This window comes from Amblyraja radiata, unplaced genomic scaffold (genome assembly GCF_010909765.2).
Source record: "Amblyraja radiata isolate CabotCenter1 unplaced genomic scaffold, sAmbRad1.1.pri S131, whole genome shotgun sequence".
Classification (NCBI taxonomy): domain Eukaryota; kingdom Metazoa; phylum Chordata; class Chondrichthyes; order Rajiformes; family Rajidae; genus Amblyraja; species Amblyraja radiata.
The window spans coordinates 163,663-186,985 of NW_022630117.1; the positions used below are offsets into that span (position 1 = coordinate 163,663).

Genomic DNA, 23,323 nt, shown 5'->3' on the forward strand with positions numbered 1-23,323 from the left:
GCGAGTGGGGGGGATGGGGAGAGAGAGCTGCGGGGTATGGAAGACACCCTGGTGCGAGCCTCATCTGTGGTGGAGGAGGGGAACCGCCGTTCCCTGAAGAATGAGGACATTTCAGATGCCCTGGTGTGGAACGCATCATCCTGGGAGCAGATGCGGCGTAGACGGAGGAATTGGGAGTAGGGGATGGAGTCCTTACAGGAAGCAGGGTGGGAAGAAGTTTAGTCCAGATAGCCATGGGAGTCAGTAGGTTTATAGTGGATGTCGGTCAGAAGTCTATCACCTGCAATGGAGATAGTGAGGTCAAGGAATGGTAGGGAAGTGTCGGAAATGGTCCAGGTGTATTTGAGTGCCGGATGGAAGTTAGTGGTGAAGTGGATGAAGTCAGTCAGTTGTGTGTGGGTGCAGGAGGTGGCACAAAAGCAGTCGTCGATGTAGCGGAGGTAGAGGTCGGGGATGGGGCCCTGGTACGTATTGAACAAGGATTGCTCGTCGTAACCGACAAAGAGGCAGGCATAGCTGGGGCCCATGTGTATGCCCATAGCTACGCCTTGTATTTGGAGGAAATGGGACGTGAAGTTATTGAGGGTAAGGACCAGCTCCGCTAGGCGGAGTGTAGTGCCAGTGGCCGGGTATAGGTTGCTTCTCTGGTCGAGGAAGAACCGGAGGGCTTTGAGAACATCCTGGTGGGGGATGGAGGTGTAGAGTGACTGGACGTCCATGGTGAAGATGAGGGGGTGAGGGCCTAGAGAATGGAATGCGCGGAGACGACGGAGAGTGTCTGAGGTGTCTTGAAAATAGGTAGGGAGTGATTTAACCAAGGGGGATAGGATGGAGTCAAGCTATGTGGAAATGAGTTCGGTGGGGCACGAACAGGCAGAGACAATGGGTCTACCGGGACAGTCAGGTTTGTGGAGTTTGGGTATGTGTATTTACTTTATTGATTAAAATAGTGCATGCAGAAAACAATGGAAGTGCAATGTTAGATGATCCATTATCAGAACTGGGACTGTAATCAAATGCTGCTCAAACTGCTGAGTGTTTCCAGCATGATTCTCTTTTTCATTCAGATCTTCTGGAATAGCAATATCTTTTTTAAAAATCCATGCCCAAAAAAACGGTTGCGAAAGTCACACGTCATCCTACAGTGGTCAATAGATTTGTGCAAATTTCATATTTCCCCTCACATACCCAATAGTCCCAACTCATTTGAATAATGAAATGACAACTGACATGTACAAAACGCATTCTGTGTTGCAAATCCGAAATCCTCAAAGTATCCTTTCCTTTTACTATCATCCTGGGAGCACTGTCCCTCGGCCCACTCAAAATAAATGTTCACGCATGTTGTACATCCGTCAAAGAGAATGCCTACAAGTCCTTTGTCAGGCTCAAATTAGTGTATTGTGGAGCCGTATGGGATCCTTTCAACAACTGCAACATCACCCTGGAAAAAGTACAACGCCGAGCAGCCCGCTTTGTATGTAATGACTAATCAAGCATGAATCAAGCATGAATAATATGCTGACTTCTCTCGGATGGGATACCTAGAGAGTCGCAGAATCTGGCTAAGACTTATTGCAATTTACAAGGAGATTCACAAAATCACGCCATCAAATCTCCCGTCATCCCAGAGCACCAACTGCCATGAAACAAGACAAAATAATGGTCCCTACATCTTCAACTGGCTAAATTTTAATAAACCTTGCTACCAATATTCCCTTTACCCAAGGACGATAAGGGAATGGAATGTTACCACCCAACACACGTGCTGCTCCCGATGTTAAGTCATTTAAAAAGGGGATTGAGCAAGTAGTTCTCCTCAACTTGGTGAAAAAGACCCACTTTAAAATGTAATCACCACTCTACTCACTCCGACCTGCGCCCGATAACAACTGATGAACTGTTTGCGCAGTGATCAACTAGAACCAGAACTAGTCTTATCTGTGACCACAGGGCGAAACAAATGTGCAACTCCTCTTACAGAAGGATCAGAAAGGCCTTTACTCTGGCAATTGAGGACGTTTATCAGCAAAAATATCTGAAACTGGAAATAACAAGCTGACGGGTTCATTATGAAACAGTTCCCTGAACATTGAGCCATTTAGTAAGTGTAAAACAAACTGGGACATTTGCTTTGACTCCACCAGAGGCTCAGCGCATTCACCACATCAACTGTTAGTTCCAACTTTATAGAAGTCTGTGTGATTTGCAGCATCTACACAAACACATCCAATGACAAAACACAGCTGTTGTGGAACATGACTTTTCTGCTTCAAACTATCACTGGGACACATTTACTCACAACAATAAATTCAATGTGTTGCAGACAGACAAGAACAAATCACATTCAATGGGGAATTTAACCCAAGTCTCTCCCCAAGATTAGAGCCGTCCACTGGGGAGCGGCAGACAAAATACTCACCGATGGATGGATGGATGGATGGATGGATGTCAATCTGCTGTCCTCGCTCCCCGGCCCTGAGTCTCCCCATCCGCTCAGACACCGCTGTGGGCCTCGCTCCCCACAGCGGCCTGGACAGTGGAGTCCCTCTCCTCTCCTCTCCTCTCCTCTTCCCGCTCCCCCAGCCCGTGGACTCCCTCTCTTCTCTTCTCTTCTCTCTTCCCCCGCCGCTGCAACAGGTCGGTCGGCAGGAAGGAAACGACGCCCATCCGGTGACTTGCCAGCCTGTGCACATGCGCACTGCTTCATCATGGCAGGAAGGAAATTAAACAAAGCCACAGATGCTGCAGGTCTAAACTCAAACCCACAGATGCTGCAGGTCTAATATCAAACCGGAAAACACAACATCAAGTTTCCATTTAGGTTGCACACCACCTTTACTTTAAAATAACGATGAGTCCAAATGGTGAACTCTCTCCACCAACAGAACATGTCACATGTCGTGGGTGGAATTGGCTGCTCACAACCTCTGCTCAAATAAAACAAATGCCGTTCCGACACGTAAACACAACTCACACATTTACCACACATTTCTAATTCCAAGAAAGGTTAACATTGGCAAAGTCACCGGCTGTTAGGTGGTTAATAGTAAGATTAAACGAGAACTTACCAGTTTGAAGTTTGATCTGTATTTTATGAGGAGTTACGATGAGGGATTACGTGAAGAACCCGCTCAGTGCGCAGGCGCGGCATACTTCCAAGCAGCGGTGTGGAATCACAGATAGACACAGTTATTTTGAAGTAAACATAGTAAAGATAAGGAGACATCAATGTATTAGTTTGATCCATATAATGAGGGTGGGAGCGGAGGGCACGTAATCCCTCATCGTACCTCCTCATAAAATACAGATCAAACTTCAAACTGGTAAATTCTCGTTTAATCTTACTATTTTACTTCGGAGTCACGTGAGTGACTACGTGAAGATTTCAAAGCTCTGTGATTTCAAACCGTGTAACAGTTTCATTTCACTCACTGCCGAAGTTCTTGAGGGAGGAAATGTTATCGTAATGAACCAATGAGTCTATTTGTAGAAAACACAATGGTATTTTTTAAACAATAACAACAAAGAATTAAGTTGCTCCCCTGGGCTTAAATTAAATATTTGCAGTTTGTAAATCATTACTGCAAATAAACCAGGTTTTGCCAACGGCTTATTATAAAATTTCTGAACGGTCTTTTCACTTCCCACCATCCTGCTGTAGCCAGGATGTGGTCTATAGGCATGTCCATTCTTTAGCCGTCGACATGGATGCTGCCCTGGTGGAATAAAATTTGTACATGTTAGTGTTTATCCCAGCAGTTTTTAGCACCTGCTTGAGCCATCTCGCAATGGTTTGGCTCGTACCCCACCATAAGGTTTTTGTGACTGACCCACAAGGCTTTTCATCTCCCTCGAATATTCTGGTTGTGTCTATGTAGGATAGTAGGTGGGTCATGGCACATAACCGTGGTTCTGGTGGGTAAGCCACGACTGGATTAGGTGTTCCCGGTCTGCTCTGTTTGACCAGTCGCTGGATAACGACAGATCTGGTCTGGAGCTGTGATCATGTTGTCCAGTCGCAATAGGTGTAGTGACTGGACCCTCTGAGCGGATACAAGTGCCATCAACATGAGCGTCTTTAGTGTAGCTTGCTCGAGGCCGGGGGATCTGGCTGGTGGCCATTCCCTGAGATATGTCAGGACCACACTGATATCCCAAATATGGGTATACCTGGGCTTAGGGCTTGATATTGTAAATGCCCTTCATCAGTTTTACCACCAGTGGATGGGATCCCATCGCCTGTTGTCCTGCCGCTGGTTTGGGATAAGCAGAAAGAGCACTCTGCGCTGTGTTGATGGCACTGTAGCTGATCCCTACATCGCGGTGTAGATGGCCAGGAACTCCAGTATGTTGGTGGCTGTAGCTGTTGCGTATGTTGTCCATGTTTCCTGGCAGTACTTCTCCCTTTTTTGATGCTGGTTAAGTACTGCCTCTTGGTGGATGTTCGAAGGGATGCCGACATGGTGGTGATGGTTTGTTTGGACAATCCCAGTTCCAGGTAAGGTCTGTTCAAACTTGCAACCCAGACGTTTAATTTTCTCATGGCATGGGTGTTTAGCTTACCTGGTAGGTAAGTAGCTGATAGCCAAATATGTCTTTCGACATACCATTGCCAAATCATGTTGACCTATTTGTCGCATGATAATGATTTTATGCCACCCATATGGTTAATATAAGCCATCACCGTAGTATTTATCAATTTGTAACCGAACATGCAAGTGCTGCATATTAGATAAATATGCTTTTAAACCATAAAAGGCGCCCAACATCTCTAGATAGTTAATGCCCAGTGTAAGTAGTAATGATGACTCTAGTTTAGTCCATCTACCAATTGTGCTGGATATGGAGTTAGTCGCTCCCCAGCCTTGAGCACTGGCATCTGTTTGAATAACTAAAGTAGGGTTAGTGATAAAGATAGGGCTGAAACTATGCCAAACGTTTTCTGCCCACCACTGTAGCTCTGATATTGCTTCAGTGGGTAAGTTCATGACACGATCATAGTGACCTGTATGTCGTTTTATTGCCCGTACCATTGCTCTCTGTAAACATTTTTGATAGTGCAAAGGTCCGAATTGTGTAGCCGGAAATGCTGCTACCATTTCCCCAATTACTCTTGTTACTTGTCGAATAGTTGGTCGCTCATTGACCATTAATTTGTTGCATGATTGTGCTAATTCAACCATTTTGCCTTTGGCAAGGTAACAGTCATATGGACTGAGTTAATTGTGAAGCCCAGGTAGTCCATAATAGTGGATGGCTTCAACTTAGATTTATCTGGATGTAGGACGAACCCCAGAGTTTCGAGGAGCTGTTTTGTAGCTGATACTGCTGCCACAGCCAATTCCATCGTTTTCCCTACTATGAGAATATCCTCCAGATATGCCATGACAATATGTTTTTGTTTTCTTAGTATTGCCATGGCTGGGTTCAATATTTTGGTGAATAATCTTGGGCTGAAGTTCGCCCATAGGGCAATGCTTTGTACCATCCAGATAAATTTTAGGTATCTGCGATGATCCTTGTATATGGGTACTAGATAGTAAGCATCTTTAAGATAAATGCTTGCCATGAAGTGTCCTTTGGAATTCAGTTGTTTGGCAGTAACATATGTCTCCATTTTGAAATGTATATACTTAACAAATTTGTTTAGTGATGTTAAGTCAATGATGATGCGACAGACACCATCTTTTTGGTTTTAGTGAATATATTCGATACAAATTCCAAAGGTTCATGTTTGGTCTTTTCGATGACCCCCTTTGTGATAAGTCTCACCAGTTCAGCTTGTCCCTCGCGTTTCTCTTTGACGGAGGGAGAAATACCCTTTGGGGCCATTGTTGAACTGGCGGCGTTTTTTCTGACATGAATTGTATTTTATATCCTGTAATGTTGTTGAGTATATACTTGTCACTCGTGACCATACCCCATGCTTCTTTAAACAAGTGTAATCTCCCCCCTGTTAATAAAGCACCCTTATTCTCTATATGCTGGTAGGGACCAGACCCACCTACCTCCATGGTTATTGGCGATTCTGTTTCTTCATTTTCCTGAAGATTTTGTTCTGACGTGCTGGCGATGTTGGGGGGAGGCGCATTTTCCCGAGGGTCCGCTGCGGGCCCTGATCTGAAAGATCTTTGGGGATAATGTGCGGACCCCAAGCGTTCACCAGTCCCATATTGCGGACGTCGACTGGTGGATGCCGTGGGGTGCTGCCGCTTGGGTATCGGAGGTCTTGGTTTGCTCGTCCCGGGGCCTGCCCTCATTAGGCCGAAGGTTTTTGATGCTTCCTGCATCTCCTTCAGTTTTTTATTGAAATCTTTCCCAAATAGCAGCGCGTCCGTCTCCGCAGCTGGGGCTTTACACAAGCCAGCAAATTTGGGATTGAGGGCAGGTCTTATGTTTCCCTCCGGAGATTGTTGATCTCAAATTGTGTGGTACACATTAATGCCAGCACATCCTGCTGGCAGGTATCCATCTCCGTGGTTTCCACGGAACGAGCAAAGGCTGTGATGGCTGACGTCAGGAGCCTTAGGATCCGCTGTAGCTTGAGTTCTTGGGTCTGGATGTGTGACCCACATGCCCCCAGATTTGGCTGTTGACACTTTTTACTTTGTGGGCCTCACCGTTTTCCGGTGCTGTGTTGTTTCAGCGCCTCAGCGAGCACCTTTTCCAGTAATGGTTGATGCTGGCCGCCATTCTTGGTTCCAGCGGTGCTCCAGCCCGTGGGGTTGCTACAAGCGGTCCATCACACCCAACAGCTCTTCATGTTCCTGCACCCCTGGCATACTCCCGAATTCGTCCGCCTGCCCCTGTTCCAGACCAGCCCAGCCCTGGTCACCAATGCTAGCCTCCAGTAATGAGGGAGCAGAGGGCAGTGCATGAAGCACTGTGGAGGGGGTGCCTGACCTCCCTCCGCGAGAGCGCTCTTTCTGCGCATCTCGCTGGAGCTGCTCCAATTGCTGTTGGATGCAGTTCAGGCGGCTGTCTCTCCTCCATTTAGGTGGAGACATGTCCCCGTCCGACGAATCGGACGCCACCGGCCGGATGCCTGTTCGGATGGCTAGACATCCAGCCCGCAGTTCAGGCACTAGCGGGACTGGGCTCGGCGCGGTGATGGGGATAGCGGTGCGACCGGTAATTGTTCCTACCGCCTGTTGCTGCCCCCCCTGCAATGGAACGCTCCTCCGCTGGAGTCGAGCGGGGGACAGGTTCTTCTGGAGCTGTTGTGCCTTGTAGTAGCGAGAGCGCCCCTCAAGCAGCGCGTCTCGCAGGCACCTGCTCCGTGAGCCGCTCCAGCGGCTCAGGCGGCTCTCTCTCTCCCCGTGCGGATGGAGAGACATCCCGTCCGACATCGGGAACACCTGCCGGATGCCTCTCGAGTGGCTATGCGTCCAGCCCGCTGCTTCAGGTACTAGCGGGCTGGCCTCGGCACGGTGTCGGGGAATTACGGAACACCGGGTAACGCTCCTACCGCCTGTTGCTGCCCCCCTCCCCAACGGGAAAACGGGGGACAGTTTTGTTCCAGAGCCTTTTTCTCTGCCTGTAAAAAACACAAGCAGAAAAAGGCTCACCTGTAAAAGAAAACCCGACCTCAGGGTACTCACCTGACGGTCCGGTTCATCCTGTAACGGGAGAGCCTTAATCCCGTGGCAGCCGCTGTTGCACTGCTGGCGTAATGTCGCGCATGCGCACTGAGCGGGTTCTTCACGTAGTCACTCACGTGACTGCGAAGTAAAATTGGAATAAGTTTGGAAATTATTAACTGTATTTGGAAGTTTGATAAATTATTGGAAAGGCTAAATTTCACGAGAGCATCAATTGAGCTGTATAGAGTAATGAGATGAGGGACGAAAGGGGGAGGACCACTTTCCCTGAGTAATTCGGTCAAATACAGGGTAGCACGGTGATACACGAATTAGCTGAAAGATTGTAGACCTGGTGAAACGTTTCTCCCACCACAGGATCAGTACAGATCTGGAACTCAGCCAAAATTACATGTAAAGAAACGTATACACTAAAATGTGTGCTTGAAGACTGGTTACCAGAAGGTGGGATCTGGCCGATGAACTCTTGCACAACCGGCAAAGACACTGTTGGTCAAATAATTGGCTTCCTCTGTCCTCAATGTATTGAAACCGCGAATGACCAACGGTAGCTGGGGGATGGAGGTACCACTGGTAGATACAGTGATGAAGACATGAACCCCAAGCACATTTACGCTGGGTGGAGCTGGGCATCCCTGCATTGTTCCACCGTTCCTCAGAGTCAGAAACAAGCCACCCCAGAAACACACCGACCACCACCCCAGTCACAGATTCTGACCCCTAGATCTGGACTCTTCACAGGGGAATAACCAGGAGTCAAGAGTGTTAAATTCTCACATGTACAATGGTACAATTATATTTTTACATGCAGCATAACATACCACCCGGCATACATCCAATCTATGGACATTTCATTCAGGTCACCCCTCATTCATCTAAACATTAAAGAACATCGGTCTCGCTACACGCGGCAACGCCAGTCTGATGAAACGTGATGCAATATTATTCCTTATTTATGTCAATAAATGTTATCTAATACTCTTGTTGCTGCTGTAGCAAGGCACCATGTTCATTGTATAATAGTACAAAAACATTCACAGAATACAGCATTGCTGCTTCATTGTCTGCTGGCGAGGATGGTCTCACATTTCACAGTCACCCCATCTGGCACCATGCTGTCACCCACCCACCCTATCCCCACCCTGCCGAGCCCTCTCGACAACCTCCACACCCCATCCTCACCCTCCTGAACCCTCTCCTCACCCTCCACACCCCAGACTCAACCTCCTGAACCCTCTCCTCACCCTCCACACTCCATCCCCATCCTCTCCTCACCGTCCATACCCCCTCCTGAACCCTCTCCTCACCCTCCATACCCCCTCCTGAACCCTCTCCTCACCCTCCTGAACCCTCTCTTCACCCTCCTGAACCCTCTCTTCACCCTCCTGAACCCCATCCTCGCCCTCCTGAACCCTCTCTTCACCTACACACCCAATCCCGACCCTACTGAACCCTCTCTTCACCCTACACACCCAATCCCGACCCTACTGAACCCTCTCTTCACACCCCATCCTTACCCACCAGAACCCTCACTTCACCCTCCACACCCAATCCCGACCATACTGAACCCTCTCTGCGTCCTCCACATCCCACCCTCTCCCAAACCCTGTGCACTCTCCACATCCCTTCCGAACCCTCTCTGCATCCTCTCCCCTCTCTCCCAAACCCTCTCTGCACCCTACAAACCCCGCCCCCATCCTCACGAACCCTCTCTGCACCCTCCACGCCCCATCAAATAGTGAAAGGCTTGGACAGAGTGAATGTGGAGAGGATGTTTCCACCAGTGGGAGAGTCTAGGACCACTAGTCTAGCCTCAGAATTAAAGGATGTACCTCTAGAATGGAGATGATGAGGAATTTCTTGAGCTGGAGGGTGGTGAATCTGTGGGATTCATTGCCGCAGACGGCTGCCATTAGGTATTTTTAAGGCGGAGATTGACAGATTCTTCATTCGTACGGGTGTCAGGGTTATGGGGAGAAGGCAGGAGAATGGGGTTGAGAGGGAGACATAGATCAGCCGTGATTGAGTCTAAGAAAAAAATCATCGTCTATATCTCTCGTTTCCCTTAACCGTAACCAGACTGAAGAAGGGTCTCGACCCGAAATGTCACCCATTCCTAGTCTCCAGAGATGCTGCCTGTCCCGCTGAGTTACTCCAGCTTTTTGTGTCTAACCATGATTGAATGGCGGAGTAGACTAGATGGGCCGACTGGCCTCATTCTGCTGCTCCCCACGGCAGACCCCTCTCTGCCCGGTGATGCATAAACTCGGGGCGTCACCGGGCAGCTGCGGCTGCAGGAACCCCTTCACTGATGAGCGGAGACCCGGTTGACAAACGGCGCCACTCTCCCCGGGGATTCACGGTGGCGCGTACAACAGGTAGAGTTGCTGCCTTACAGCAAAATGCATCGCCGGAGACCCGGGTTCGATCCCGACTACGGGCGCTGTCTGTACGGAGTTTGCACGTTCTCCCCGTGACATGCGCGGGTTTTCTCCCAGATCTCCGGTTTCCTCCCACATTCCAAAGACGTACAGGTTTGTAGGTTAATTGGCTTGGTGAATGTAAACATTGTCCCTAGTGGGTGTAGGATACGTTTGTGACAACCAGTGGTGGTGATTATAGTCAAAGGTGCAGATACAGAGCAACGGAGACGCGCTATATCCCCTCTCTACCCCCTCCCTATCTACCCCCCTCCTACACTGCCCCCTCTCCTCTCTCCACCCTCCCTTCTCTTTACCCGCCCCCTTCTCCTCTCCTCTTCCCCTCTCCCCCTCCCCTCTCTCCCCTTCTCCTCTCCCCTCACCCCCTTCTCCTCTCCCCTCACCCCCTTCTCCTCCCCCTCCCCTCCTTCTCCTCTCCTTCCCCCCCTTCTCCTCTCCCCTTCTCCTCTCCCCCCCTCTCCTCTCCCCAAACAGAAACCACCATATTGAGGACAGAATAATATGGACATAAAACAATAATATGTCCTCACCTTTCTGTGTTATTGGGGAAGGTGAAGCAAGACAGATAATTTACAGCAGAACAGTGAGCTGTAGATGTAGTGGACCAACACCATGACGGTGTCGAGGCCGCCCTTCAAATCGGCGCCAACAATCGACCCCCGCGCGTGCGCGTTCCCAACGGCCGCTCGACTTGGCTGGAAGAGGCAGCGCGCGGGGCCCCGCCTCCCCAAGCATGCGCGCGCAGCCGCAAGGTGCTCGCTCCCGGGCCCCACAACTGTAATACACTCGCTCCCGGGCCCCACAACTGTATTACACTCGCTCCCGGGCCCCACAACTGTAATACACTCGCTCCCGGGCCCCACAACTGTATTACACTCGCTCCCGGGCCCCACAACTGTATTACACTCGCTCCCGGGCCCCACAACTGTATTACACTCGCTCCCGGGCCCCACAACTGTAATACACTCGCTCCCGGGCCCCACAACTGTATTACACTCGCTCCCGGGCCCCACAACTGTATTACACTCGCTCCCGGGCCCCACAACGCCCGGCGTCAGCTTCCTCCACCCCCCACACACACACATACACACCTGTCAATGTCCGTTACCCGCACGGTCCTGCTGTAGTCGACCATTGGCCGCTCCCGCTCCCGCTCCCGCTCCCGGGCCGAACAACTGTCGACAGTTTAATTCTGAATAGGGGGGTCGGTCCAACGCGCTCGCTCGCGCTCCCGGTTTGAATGTGTCGTCTGTCTGTCGTCACCAACGGCCGCTCCCGGCCCCCGGGCAACGGCGCGAGCGAGTGAGCGAGGCCCAGTGACGTCAACACGCAACACGCTTCCCGGCCCGGACCAACTGTCGACGCCCCTTTGCTCACGCGCGCTCCCGCTCCCGCTCCCGCTCCCGGCTTCAAGCTGTCGTCACCAGCGGCCGCTCCCGGGCAACGGCGCGAGCGAGCGAGTGAGCGAGGCCCAGTGACGTCAACACGCAACGTTCCACAACATTCCCGGCCCGGACCAACTGTCGGCGCCCGCTCACTCACGCGCCTGCGCGTTATTTCCCGCCCGATCCACGTCCCCTCAACCGTCGCCGTCGCGCGTTTCCCGCCGGGCAGAAGATTCCAGAACATTCTCCACCAACGGTCGCTCGTTCCATTCATTCATTCATTCACTTCCCCACATCCACCTTCACTTTCATCCCTCGCTTCCTCCTTCCCCCTCTCCTCCCCTCCCTCCTTCCCCGTCTCCTCCCTCCTCCTCCTCCACCTTCCCCCTCCCTCCTCCTCCTTCCCCCTACTCCTTTTCCCTTCCCCCTCTCCCCCTCCCTCCTCCACCTCCCGCCTCCATCCTTCCCCCCCTCTCCCCTCGTCCTTCCCCCTCATCCTCCCCCCTCTCGCCCCCCGCCTCCCCCTCTCCTCCTCCCTCCTTTTCACCCCGCTGCTCCTTCTCCTCACTTCCCCCTCTCTCTTCTCCTCCTTCCCCCTCCTACTCCTCCTCCTTTCCCCCTCTCCTCCTCCTCCTTTCCCCCTCTCTTCCTTCCTCCACCCCTCTTCTCCTCCTCTCCGCCTTCTCCCACCCGCTCTTCTCCTTCCCCAGGCCTAGCTTCAGCGGACAGCGGGGCCCCCGCTACCGTCCCCCTCTCTCGGACTCACTCGGCGCCGTCCTCCCCCGAGCGGCCTCAATCCATCGCCCCCCCCCTCTCTCGCCCCTTCCGCTCTTCGACTCCGGGCCCCCCGCTCGCTTCCTCACTCTCTTCCCTTCCTCTCTCCTCTCCTCTCCCTCCTCTCCTTCCCCTCCTCCTTCCCCTTCCCCCTCCTCCCTCCTCCTCCTTCCCCCTCTCTCCCCTCTCTCTCCTCCCTCCTCTCTCCTCTCTCTCTCACCCCTCTCCTTCTCCTTCTCTCTCCCCCTCTCTCCCCCCCCCTCTTCTCCTCCTTCCCCCTCTCTCTCCTTCCCCCCTCTCTTCCCTCTTCCCCCTCTCTTCCCTCCCCTCTCTCTCTCTTCCCCCCTCTTCTCCTCCTTTCTCTCTCTCTTCCTCCCTCTCTCTCTCCTCCTCCTCTCTCTCTCCTTCCCCCTCTCTCTCTTCCTCACTCTTCTCCTCCTCCCCTCTTCCTTCCCTCTCTCTCTCCCTCTCCCCTTCTTCTTCCGCTCCTCCTCCTCCCCTCTCTCCCTTATCTCTCTCCCCCTTCAACACGACGCTGCATTTCTGCCGCTTTTTAGTTTTCATTTGACACGTTTGTTTTGAAAATCTTTTTATTTTCGATTTCATTCATTATTTCGATTTAAACCATTTTTTAAGCCGACTATCGATAAAAACACTGGGTTTTTGCTTTTTGTTTTGAAAATCTTTATATTTTTCGATCGCATTCACTATCTATAAAAAACAATTTTTTGTTGCTGTTTTGAAAATCTTTTTATTTTTCGATTACATTCATTATTTCGATTTAAACCATTTTCAAAAAGGTCAATTTTATTTTCCAAAACGTGGACGATTTTTTCAATATTTATTTATATTGTGGAGTGAGGGAGAGGGATTTATATTATACACCACTATTGTGGGGCGTATCACTGATGGGGATGAGTCAGAATACAGAAGAGAGATCGAGCAACTGTCCATATGATGCCAGCGCAATAACCTGGCCCTCAACACCAGCAAAACCAAGGAACTGATTGTGGACTTTGGAAGGAGTAGGAGGGGGACCCACAGCCCCATTTATATCAACGGGTCGATGGTTGAAAGGGTCAAGAACTTCAAATTCCTGGGCGTGCACATCTCTGAAGATCTTTCCTGGTCCGAGAACACTAACGCAATTATCAAAAAAGCTCATCAGCGCCTCTACTTCCTGAGAAGACTACGGAGAGTCAGATTGTTAAGGAAGACTCTCTCTAACTTCTACAGGTGCACAGTCGAGAGCATGCTGACCGGTTGCATCGTGGCTTGGTTCGGCAATTTGAGCGCCCTGGAGAGGAAAAGACTACAAAAAGTAGTAAACACTGCCCAGTCCATCATCGGCTCTGACCTTCCTTCCATCGAGGGGATTTATCGCAGTCGCTGCCTCAAAAAGGCTGGCAGTATCATCAAAGACCCACACCATCCTGGCCACACACTCATCTCCCTGCTACCTTCAGGTAGAAAGTACAGGAGCCTGAAGACTGCAACAACCAGGTTCAGGAATAGCTACTTCCCCACAGCCATCAGGCTATTAAACCTGGCTCGGACAAAACTCTGATTATTAATAACCACTTTCTGTTATTTGCACTTTACCAGTTTATTTATTCATGTGTGTATATATTTATATCATGGTATATGGACACATTGATCTGTTTTGTAGTAAATGCCTACTATTTTCTGTGTGCTTAAGCAAAGCAAGAATTTCATTGTCCTATACAGGGACACATGACAATAAACTCACTTGAACTTGAACTTGATTTGAATAATCTTTTATGAAAAGCTGATTGCATAACTGTTTAAAAAAGTCGCGGTGATTTAGAGCGTTAAGAAATTGCTTTTCTTACATTTACATGAATTGTTTCATTTACATTTAGAATTTGCTCCTATATTGACCTTGTGAATTTGGAGCAGACAGCAAAGGCCGAAGGGCCTGTCCCACTAGCGCGACTTTTAGAAACATAGAAAAATAGGTGCAGGAGGAGGCCATTCGGCCCTTTGAGCCAGCACCATTCGCCATTCAATGTGATCATGGCTGATCGTCCCCTATCAATAACCCGTGCCTGCCTTCTCCCCATATCCCTTGACTCCACTCGCCCCTAGAGCTCTATCTAACTCTCTCTTAAATCCATCCAGTGACTTGGCCTCCACTGCCCTCTGTGGCAGGGAATTCCACAGATTCACAACTCTGGGCGGAAAAGTTTCTCCTCATCTCAGTACCAAATGGCCACAGATTCACAACTCTCTGGGTGAAAAGGTTTTCCTCACCTCAGTCTTAAATGACCTACCCTTTATTCTAAGACTGTGTGGCCCCTGGTTCTGGACTCGCCCAACATTGGGAACATTTTTCCTGCATCTAGCTTGTCCAGTCCTTTTATAATTTTATATGTTTCTATAAGATCTCCCCCTCATCCTTCTAAACTTCAGCGACTGTCTTCGCCCTTCATGCTCGAGGGCACTCGCCTGGAAAACCTCGCCGCCGATCCGCTTACTCGTGACTTTGAGGATAGATCGTAGCGGGGATATAAAATGGAAAAGTCAATAATGACAACGTTTGAAAAAGAAAGGACAGGGCAGTGGGGGTTTTAAAAATCAAAAACAAGCAATAAATAAATACATTTTGTAAAAATTAATTGTTTAATGTAAAAGTGCTCTCCTTTCTATTTTCTTTTTCAAACGTGGACATATTTTTCAATATTTATTTATATTTGAATAATCCTTTTTAACAAGATGATTACATAACTGTTTAAAAACGTCACACTGATTTAGACTGAAATTGCTTTTCTTACATATACGTTAATTGTTTAATGTAACTTACATTTTGAATTTGCTCCTATAGGGAGGTTTCACAGCAGTCGGATCACGACCCATGACCCGTACTGTTGCTACGCTACTCCAAGTGGAGTACAAGCGATGAACTGCAGGTAGGCACTCACCAGTGTTTCCAGCGTAGCGGGCCCGTTAAAACCCGCCAAAATGGTCAATTTTTGCGCTGTAAATAATTATGGAAATCGGGATAAGCTTGAGAGACATTTAGCCTCCTTCAGAATTCCAAAAGCGAGGAGAAATTACGGTAGATAGAAGCGAGAGCTGAAGGGACAACAACAGCCCGAGTGCTTGGCGAACATTGGCCGTTTGCTCACTGCATTTCATCAACAGTAAGGCATTATTTGTGTTCTTTCTTGATTCCTTTGGCATCTAAAAAGTTTCAGAAGTGATAAATCTGGCTGTAAAATTTTTAAATCGCCCATGGATCTCAAGTGGGTTTTACATGCAAAATGAAAACGCCTCCGAAGCAAAATTTACAGCCAGATTTATCACTTCTGAGACTTTTTAGATAACAAAGGAATCAAGAAAAAACACAAATAATGCCTTACTGTTGATGAAATGCAGTGAGCAAACGCGATAATTCCCAATATTTTCAATTCCGATATCTGCACGGCCAATGTTTACCAAGCACTTTAGCTGTTGTTGTCCCTTCAGTTCTCGCTTCTCTTTACCTTCATTTTGCTTCACGTTTGGAATTCTGAAGTTGGGTACATGTCTCTCACACTTACCCCGATTTCCACAATCAAGTCTGCAATTTATCCCATCAGATAAAGCATAAAAGGAAGTTTAATTTGACACCTAATTCACTTTCATATCTTCAGTATTAAAAACGTTATGGCCATTTTCATACTCGGAAATTAGCATCTTGTTCCCTATTGCTTTTCCATTGACTTAACTCAAAAGTTGTGATCAAGGACAGTCAAAACTTTATTAAAAATTAAGAGAACTGAATGAAAATTTCAGTTATTAAATCAGTTTGAAGCATTCTGAAACAAATATGAAACAATCTTACTTGGATGACCTGAAATTAAAGGATATAATTAGTTAGTTACCTAATTGTATCTAATTACAAAATTCAATTACTAGATCTAAACATCTATCCATTTCTTACGAAAAGGTTAACATTTTTAAATAGCCTAAGTGTCCAATTAACATTCACACAAGAATTCACAATATAACATGATTTTAAAATCTCATTGTCATGAATTTATCGGCCAAATGGAAGGAATTTAATGTTTAATTCCCGTAAATGAATGGCCATTTAAATCATCTTGCGAGTGGGTTTTTGTGGAACGCGATCGATTGGAATGTTGCGGTTGCGGTGAATTTGAACCCCATATCGGCAAGAAAAACACTGCCGGTTCGTATGGGGCCCAAATCACATTTTCGCAACGTGAAATTTTGATTAAAGGCATCCTAAGAAGCAAGTTTATATGTTAAATAGATGACTTACCTTGCTTTGTCCCGTACGTGAGATCCATCCCGTTGACGGCGTTAGAAGACGATTTTTATTTTACTCCAGCGCTGAAATTGTCCCGTGGTTTAAAAAAAAGTGCGGGAATAAGTTGCGTTTAATGTCACAACCGTGTATTCTGTTAAAAGGTGTCGACATTGTGTCCACCCAGAATCAAGAAGAGAATGCACCCGTGGGACTGAACAGTGGGGGAGGGACAATTGTTGTGAGTTAGCGCATTGTTTAGATGCCGCAGGGAATAAGTTGCAGCAACAACCTAGGGACCATTGTCAGGGCAAGTCGAGGATCGCAGCCGGGTCTCCCTCCGTGCAGTGTGCAGGTAGACAGCGGCGCGTGGCCTGACAGCAACCCGCTGATCGGAGCGCCTCATCTCCGTCATGTGGTCTGCCTTTTAGCAGAGTGGGGGTGGTGACACCTATCCGTGGTGGAAAACAAACAACCCTTGATAATTCCATTATTTTGATTCATCACAGCTCCTCCAATGTCTTCGATGATGGAGCTCCTGGAAAGGTGTGATGATTCACAGCTGCTGGATTTGACAAATCATTACCGCAAGAGGCTGGAAGAGGCCACTCAAGAGGCGGTAGAGAATGTCGTCTTCGTTCTAGCATACGAGAGATATTTCAGTGAGCAAGAGTATAAGGTAGGGAGAGGAATGGATGAGTGGGTAACTTCAGCTGATACTCAAATGTTTTCATTCACAAATATTGTGGGCCGAATGGTCCATTCTTGTAATGAGTCGAGTCATATACACGTCAAGGTACAATACATGTTTATTAAAGTCCACTCACTCACAGCATTCATCTGCATGGTGTTACAGTAACTAGCAGCTACTCAGACTAATGACCAATAAACATAATATGACATAGTGTCCAAGCAAAGATACTATAAACATAGTAAACACAAATTGTTCCCCTGCATCACTGATTACACTGCGAGAGGCATAACTGAAGTCGGGTCAGGCTTACTGAAATGGCGGAAGTTCCGTTCCGTTGCGTACTACACGTCAGTCCATTGGATGATGCAGGAGTGGTCTATCATGCTAATTGCTCTCGTATCTTTGCTAATTACTTAAGCAGACTTCTGATAATATAAACCGCATAGTAGGCGGAGCATCGACTAACAAGCGCTGCATAGAAACATAGACAATAGGTGCAGGAGTAGAGGCCATTTGGCCCTTCGAGCCTGCACCGCCATTCAATATGATCACGGCTGATCATCCAACTCAGTATCCCATATCTGCCTTCTCTCCATACCCCCTGATACCTTTAGCCACAAGGGCCACATCTAACTCCCTCTTAAATATAGCCAATGAACTGTGTGGCCTCAACTACCTTCTGTGGCAGAGAATTCCACAGATTCACCACTCTCTGTGTAAAAAATGATTTTCTCATCTCGGTTCTAAAATACTTCCCTCTTATCCTTAAACTGTGTGTGGCCCCTTGTTCTGGACTTCCCCAACATCGGGAACAATCTTCCTGCATCTAGCCTGTCCAACCCCTTAAGAATTTTGTAAGTTTCTATAAGATCCCCCCTCAATCTTCTAAATTCTAGCGAGTACAAGCCGAGTCTATCCAGTCTTTCTTCATATGAAAGTCCTGCCATCCCAGGAATCAGTCTGGTGAACCTTCTCTGTACTCCCTCTATGGCAAGAATGTCTTTCCTACAATTGGTTAGTAAGAAGTAAGCAATCTACACTTCTCTCTATAATTACAGCGCAGTCACAAAGAATATCCCGTACAGTGGTGGTGAGTTTGTCAAACACGCCATTATATTCACATGTAATACACTGACACAACACAAAGTGTTTCAATGATTCACATCGCTCGCTAATTTTCAAAAAAACCCGCAACAAAATAGTTATATGCGCATTTTACATTTTTGGCATAATTAATAGGTGATCAACCTCTCTTTGTAGTCTTGCATCCTTGCTTTCCACCAGGTAGACAAAAATGCTGGAGAAACTCAAGTTCAAGTGAGTTTATTGTCATGTGTCCCTGTATAGGACAATGACATTCTTGCTTTGCTTCAGCACAACACAACATAGTAGGCATTGACTACAAAGCAGATCAGTGTGTCCATATATAGCATAATATAAATATATACACACATGAATAAATAAACTGATGAAGTGTAGATAACAGATAAAGGGCTATTAATGTTCAGAGTTTTGTCTGAGCCAAGTTTAATAGCCTGATGGCTGTGGGGAAGTAGCTATTCCTGAACCTGGTCGTTGCAGTCTTCAGGCTCCTGTACCTTCTACCTGAAGGTAGCAGGGAGATGAGTGTGTGGCCAGGATGGTGTGGGTCCTTGATGATACTGCCAGCCTCAGCGGGTGAGGCAGCATCTATGGAGTGAAGGAAATAGGCGACGTTTCGGGTCGAGACCCTTCTTCAGACTGATGTAAGGGTGGGGGCGGGAAGAAGAAAGGAAGAGGCGGAGACAGTGGGCTGAGGGAGAGCTGGGAAGGGGAGGTGAAAGCAGGGACTACCTGAAATTGGAGAAGTCGATGTTCATACCGCTGGGGTGTAAACTACCCAAGCGACATATGAGGTGCTGCTCCTCCAATTTGCGGTGGGACTCACTCTGGCCATGGAGGAGGCCCAGGACAGAAAGGTCGGATTGGGATTGGGAATGGGAGTTGAAGTGCTGAGCCACCGGGAGATCAGGTTGGTTATTGCGAACCGAGCGGAGGTGTTGGGCGAAGCGATCGCCAAGCCTACGCTTGGTCTCACCGATGTAGATCAGCTGACATCTAGAGCAGCGGATGCAGTAGATGAGGTTGGAGGAGGTGCAGGTGAACCTCTGCCGCACCTGGAACGACTGCTTGGGTCCTTGGATGGAGTCGAGGGGGGAGGTAAAGCGACAAGTGTAGCATTTCCTGCGGTTGCAAGGGAAGGTACCAGGAGAGGGGGTGGTCTGGGTGGGAAGGGATGAATTAACCAGGGAGTTACGGAGGGAGCGGTCTCTGCGGAAAGCCGACAGGTGAGGAGATGGGAAGATGTGGCCAGCGGTGGGATCCCGTTGGAGGTGGCGAAAATGTCAGAGGATGATCTGTTGTGTGTGACGGCTAGTGGGGTGGAAGGTGAGGACTAGGGGGACTCTGTCCTTGTTACGAGTGGGGGGGATGGGGAGTGAGAGCAGAGTTACGGGATATAGAAGAGACCCTGGTGAGAGCCTCATCTATAGTAGAAGAGGGGTACCCCCATTCCCTGAAGAATGAGGACATCTCCGATGCCCTGGTGTGGAATCCACCAGAGTCATGTTTAATCTTCACCGCCAACTGGATACAGTTGTCACCATCAACCCGCAGCAAGAGCGGGGACCGCTGATGATAAAGTGACATCTGGGATCCTGCAGGTCCCGCTGTAATTCCCCCGTCCCCCACTGGATGGCAGGCAGGCAGCACCGGATATCTGGCATCATCATCAGCATCAGCAGCGCTGAGTACCCGGGTCACGTGACAGCGGGCAGGGCCGCCTCTGACGTCACCGCCCGGGAAGCGTCGGGGTTTAAAGGGGAGGGAGGGCGGCCGTTTAAAGGGGAGGGAGTGCGGGGAATCGGCCAACAATATTCCAGTCCCCAGGGCGGTGACGTTTACACCACGAGATGTTCACACGATCACTGTCAGTCCGGGTCTGGGTTCCTGCAGCGACCTCAGTTCCTTCTTCCCGGTTGGACCGAACTTATTCCCCCCCAGCCTGAAACATGTGGAGGAATAAAGAGGAAATAAACAGATGAAACAACAGTGTCAATAACAGGGACTGGGGTTAATATTTCAACAACACTTACAGAACAAAATCACAGGAGAAAGAAGCCCGCGGATGGATGGATGGATCCCCTGATATTTGATCACATTAAACATTAACACAAACACTCACATGATCCACATCAGTCTCGGGAGGGTCAGTATGAGGCGGCGGAGAGCGGGGACACATCGGTCTGTGAGGGAGTTGTCTGTCAGGTACAGCCACGTCAGTGAGGTGTTTGTACTGAGAGTGGAGACGAGATCCTCGGCTCCAGAATCTGTGAGACCGACACTGCCCAGCCTGGAGATGAGAGAGAGTGAGGGTGAGGGACACAGAGAGACAGGAGACGGTGCAAATCCCCAGTGTTTATCAGTGACACAATTACTGATCATATTAATGTTCAGTGTCAGACACCCAGTGAGTGTAAACACAATCTCTCACAGTCTGGGACTTACCCCAGTATCTGTATTTTACAGTCCGGGTTCCTCAGAGCCGCAGACACCAGTTTCACTCCAGAATCTCCCAGTTTATTCCCACTCAGGTACAGCCACGTCACCGTGCGGTTTGTACTGAGAGCGGAGACGAGATCCTCGGCTCCAGAATCTGTGAGACCGACACATTGCAGCCTGGAGATGAGAGAGAGTGAGGGTGAGGGACACAGAGAGACAGGAGATGGTGCAAATCCCCAGTGTTTATCAGTGACACAATTACTGATCATATTAATGTTCAGTGTCAGACACCCAGTGAGTGTAAACACAATCTCTCACAGTCTGGGACTTACTCCAGTCTCTGTATTTTACAGTCCAGGTTCCTCAGAGCCGCAGACACCAGTTTCACTCCGGAATATCCCAGGTCGTTGAATCCCAGTCTAAACACAAACAGACAGAGTAAGAAACAAACGGATACAAACCCCGCCCGGTGAGGCTGAGATAGACAACTTCTCCCAAAGGGATATTTCTGGAAACACCTCAGCACATTACTGAACAAATCTGTGTGGATGTGGGTGTTTGGTGACTTTCACCATTTATTCTCATTCCCCAACAACCGGGACAATATTTTTTCTCATTCCCCGTGCAGTGAACGGCGGCAGGGCAGGGCAGGGCAGGCAACAGGCGTGTCCCGGGGGAAGGGGTCGATCACCGTGACCCGGGGGAGCCCAACCACCCCGTGCACAGTGACGGCCGCTCGGCCCCATAGAAGGGGTGTTGGACGGACGGAATAACAAAATAGTGGAACAATTTTACAGTTCAGTGTTAGCATCAAACGGACAGTTACCTCAAGTCCTGACACTTGTGCAGAGCCGGTCCCAGCCGCTGGAGACCTTCACACTGAATGCGGCAGCTTTCCAGATCGAGGTGTTTGATTGTATCACAGAGCCTGATGGCATGAGACAGGACCGCACAGTCAATCGGGGTCAGTCCCAGTCCACTGAATGAAAGTGTTTCCACAGATCCCAGTGTCTGCTGAGCCAGTGCAGGATTCTGAGACTCAAACAGGTAGTGCATCGTGTTCAGGAAGCTCCGTTTATCAGCTTCACTCTCTGTGTTTCCAGCCCGGCGTTTAACCTCCTCCTTCACCCAGTCACTCACTCGGCAGATTGTTTGATGAGGGAATTTACCCAGAAACTCCTCCAGGATCCAAGCTGTCCGTGGGGAGGAGAGACCAGTGACAAAACGGAGAAATACTTCAAATCGCCCGTCTGAATTGCCATGGGCTTCAATGAGGAGTGTCGTGATATCCCCGCGATCTACAGTCAGGAATTGTGCGAGTGCGGCTACAAACTCTTGGATGGTGAGGTGCGGGAAGGTGTACACCACGCTCCGGGCTGAATCCTCTCTCTCCAAAAGTTCCATCAGGAACCCGGACAGGAACTGGGAAGGCTGCAGATTGTATTTGATCAAATCTTCATCTGTGAACACAATGTTCTTCTCAGCCACTCCAGTGAAGGCCATCTGACCAACCCTCAGTAACACCTCACGGAGGTTCTCAATCTCACGGCCGTGGTTTTTCAGGATGTTGTAAATAAAGTAGCAATATAGTTGTGTGATGGTCTTGGGAACTCGCTGCGGGTCCCGGTGTGTTTGTGTGAAGAAGGGGCCCAGTGCCAGGACAAGGATCCAGCAGTAGGCGGGGTTGTAGCTCATGGTGTACAGGATCTCGTTCTCCTTCACATGTTTGAAAACAGCTGCTGCCACCGTCTGATCTTCAAAATACCTGGTGAAATATTCCTTCCGTTCCTCACCAACAAATCCCAGGATTTCAGCCCAGACACTGATCTTTGCCTTTTCCAGTAAATGTAACGCAGTGGGGCGGGTGGTCACTAGCACTGAACACCCTGGGAGCAGCTTGTGCTGGATTAAACTGTACACAATGTCAGACACTTCGCACCACCACTCGGGATCTGGACACTGGTGCTTAGGTTCTGTGTCTCTCCGACTGTCAGCAAAATCGATTCTGCCCTTGAATTCATCCAGACCGTCGAATATAAACAGCAATCCCTCTGGGTTCTTCCAGACCTCCCGCAGCATATTCCCAAAGTAAGGATACTGATCCAGAATCAGTTCCCTCAGGTTTATTCTGTGTTTAATCATGTTCAAATCCCGGAATTTGAAACTGAAGACAAACTGGAATTGTTGGAATATTTTCCCTGTGGCCCAGTCATGAACAATCTTCTGCACCATTGTTGTTTTTCCGATCCCCGCGACTCCGGACACTGATGCTGAACTCCCCGCGACTCCGGCTACTGATTCTGAACTCCCAGATCGGGATTTACTCCGGGAAAAGCTGCTGTGGAACAATTGATCAGTCCTGATTTTTTCCAGTTCTCCCCGGAGATGTTTCTCTTGCCATTCCTCATGGTCCCGGCCTCTTGCCAGCAGCTCATGTTCCACCAGTGTCCGATCTCGAACAGTGGAGATGATTGTGAGCTCAGCGTATCGATCAAGCAGCAGGAAATTCTTAACCTTCTCGTTCATCAGGATGGTGTTCACACTCAGTGTTTCTGTCTGTGCTCGCAGAGTCTCCTTGTGTTTCCGTTGAACATCTGTGGACAGAGAGACAG

The 23,323-nt window shown here is 48.9% G+C and overlaps 1 protein-coding gene and 2 long non-coding RNA genes across 3 annotated transcripts in view; 1 reads left to right on the forward strand and 2 right to left on the reverse strand.

The window, feature by feature from the left end:
• Positions 1-23,323, forward strand: part of LOC116969229 (NACHT, LRR and PYD domains-containing protein 3-like) — a 256,184-nt gene that overhangs the window by 158,239 nt on the left and 74,622 nt on the right. The gene's annotated exons all lie outside the window — the stretch shown is intronic.
• LOC116969238 lies at positions 906-10,748 on the reverse strand. The gene is made up of 3 exons (XR_004410689.1): positions 10,737-10,748; positions 1,973-1,974; positions 906-1,087 (listed from the first exon to the last, which is right to left on the reverse strand). It is a non-coding gene; the product is annotated as an uncharacterized LOC116969238 (long non-coding RNA).
• LOC116969234 lies at positions 19,905-21,107 on the reverse strand. Its single transcript, XR_004410685.1, has 3 exons — positions 21,044-21,107; positions 20,395-20,562; positions 19,905-20,214 (listed from the first exon to the last, which is right to left on the reverse strand). It is a non-coding gene; the product is annotated as an uncharacterized LOC116969234 (long non-coding RNA).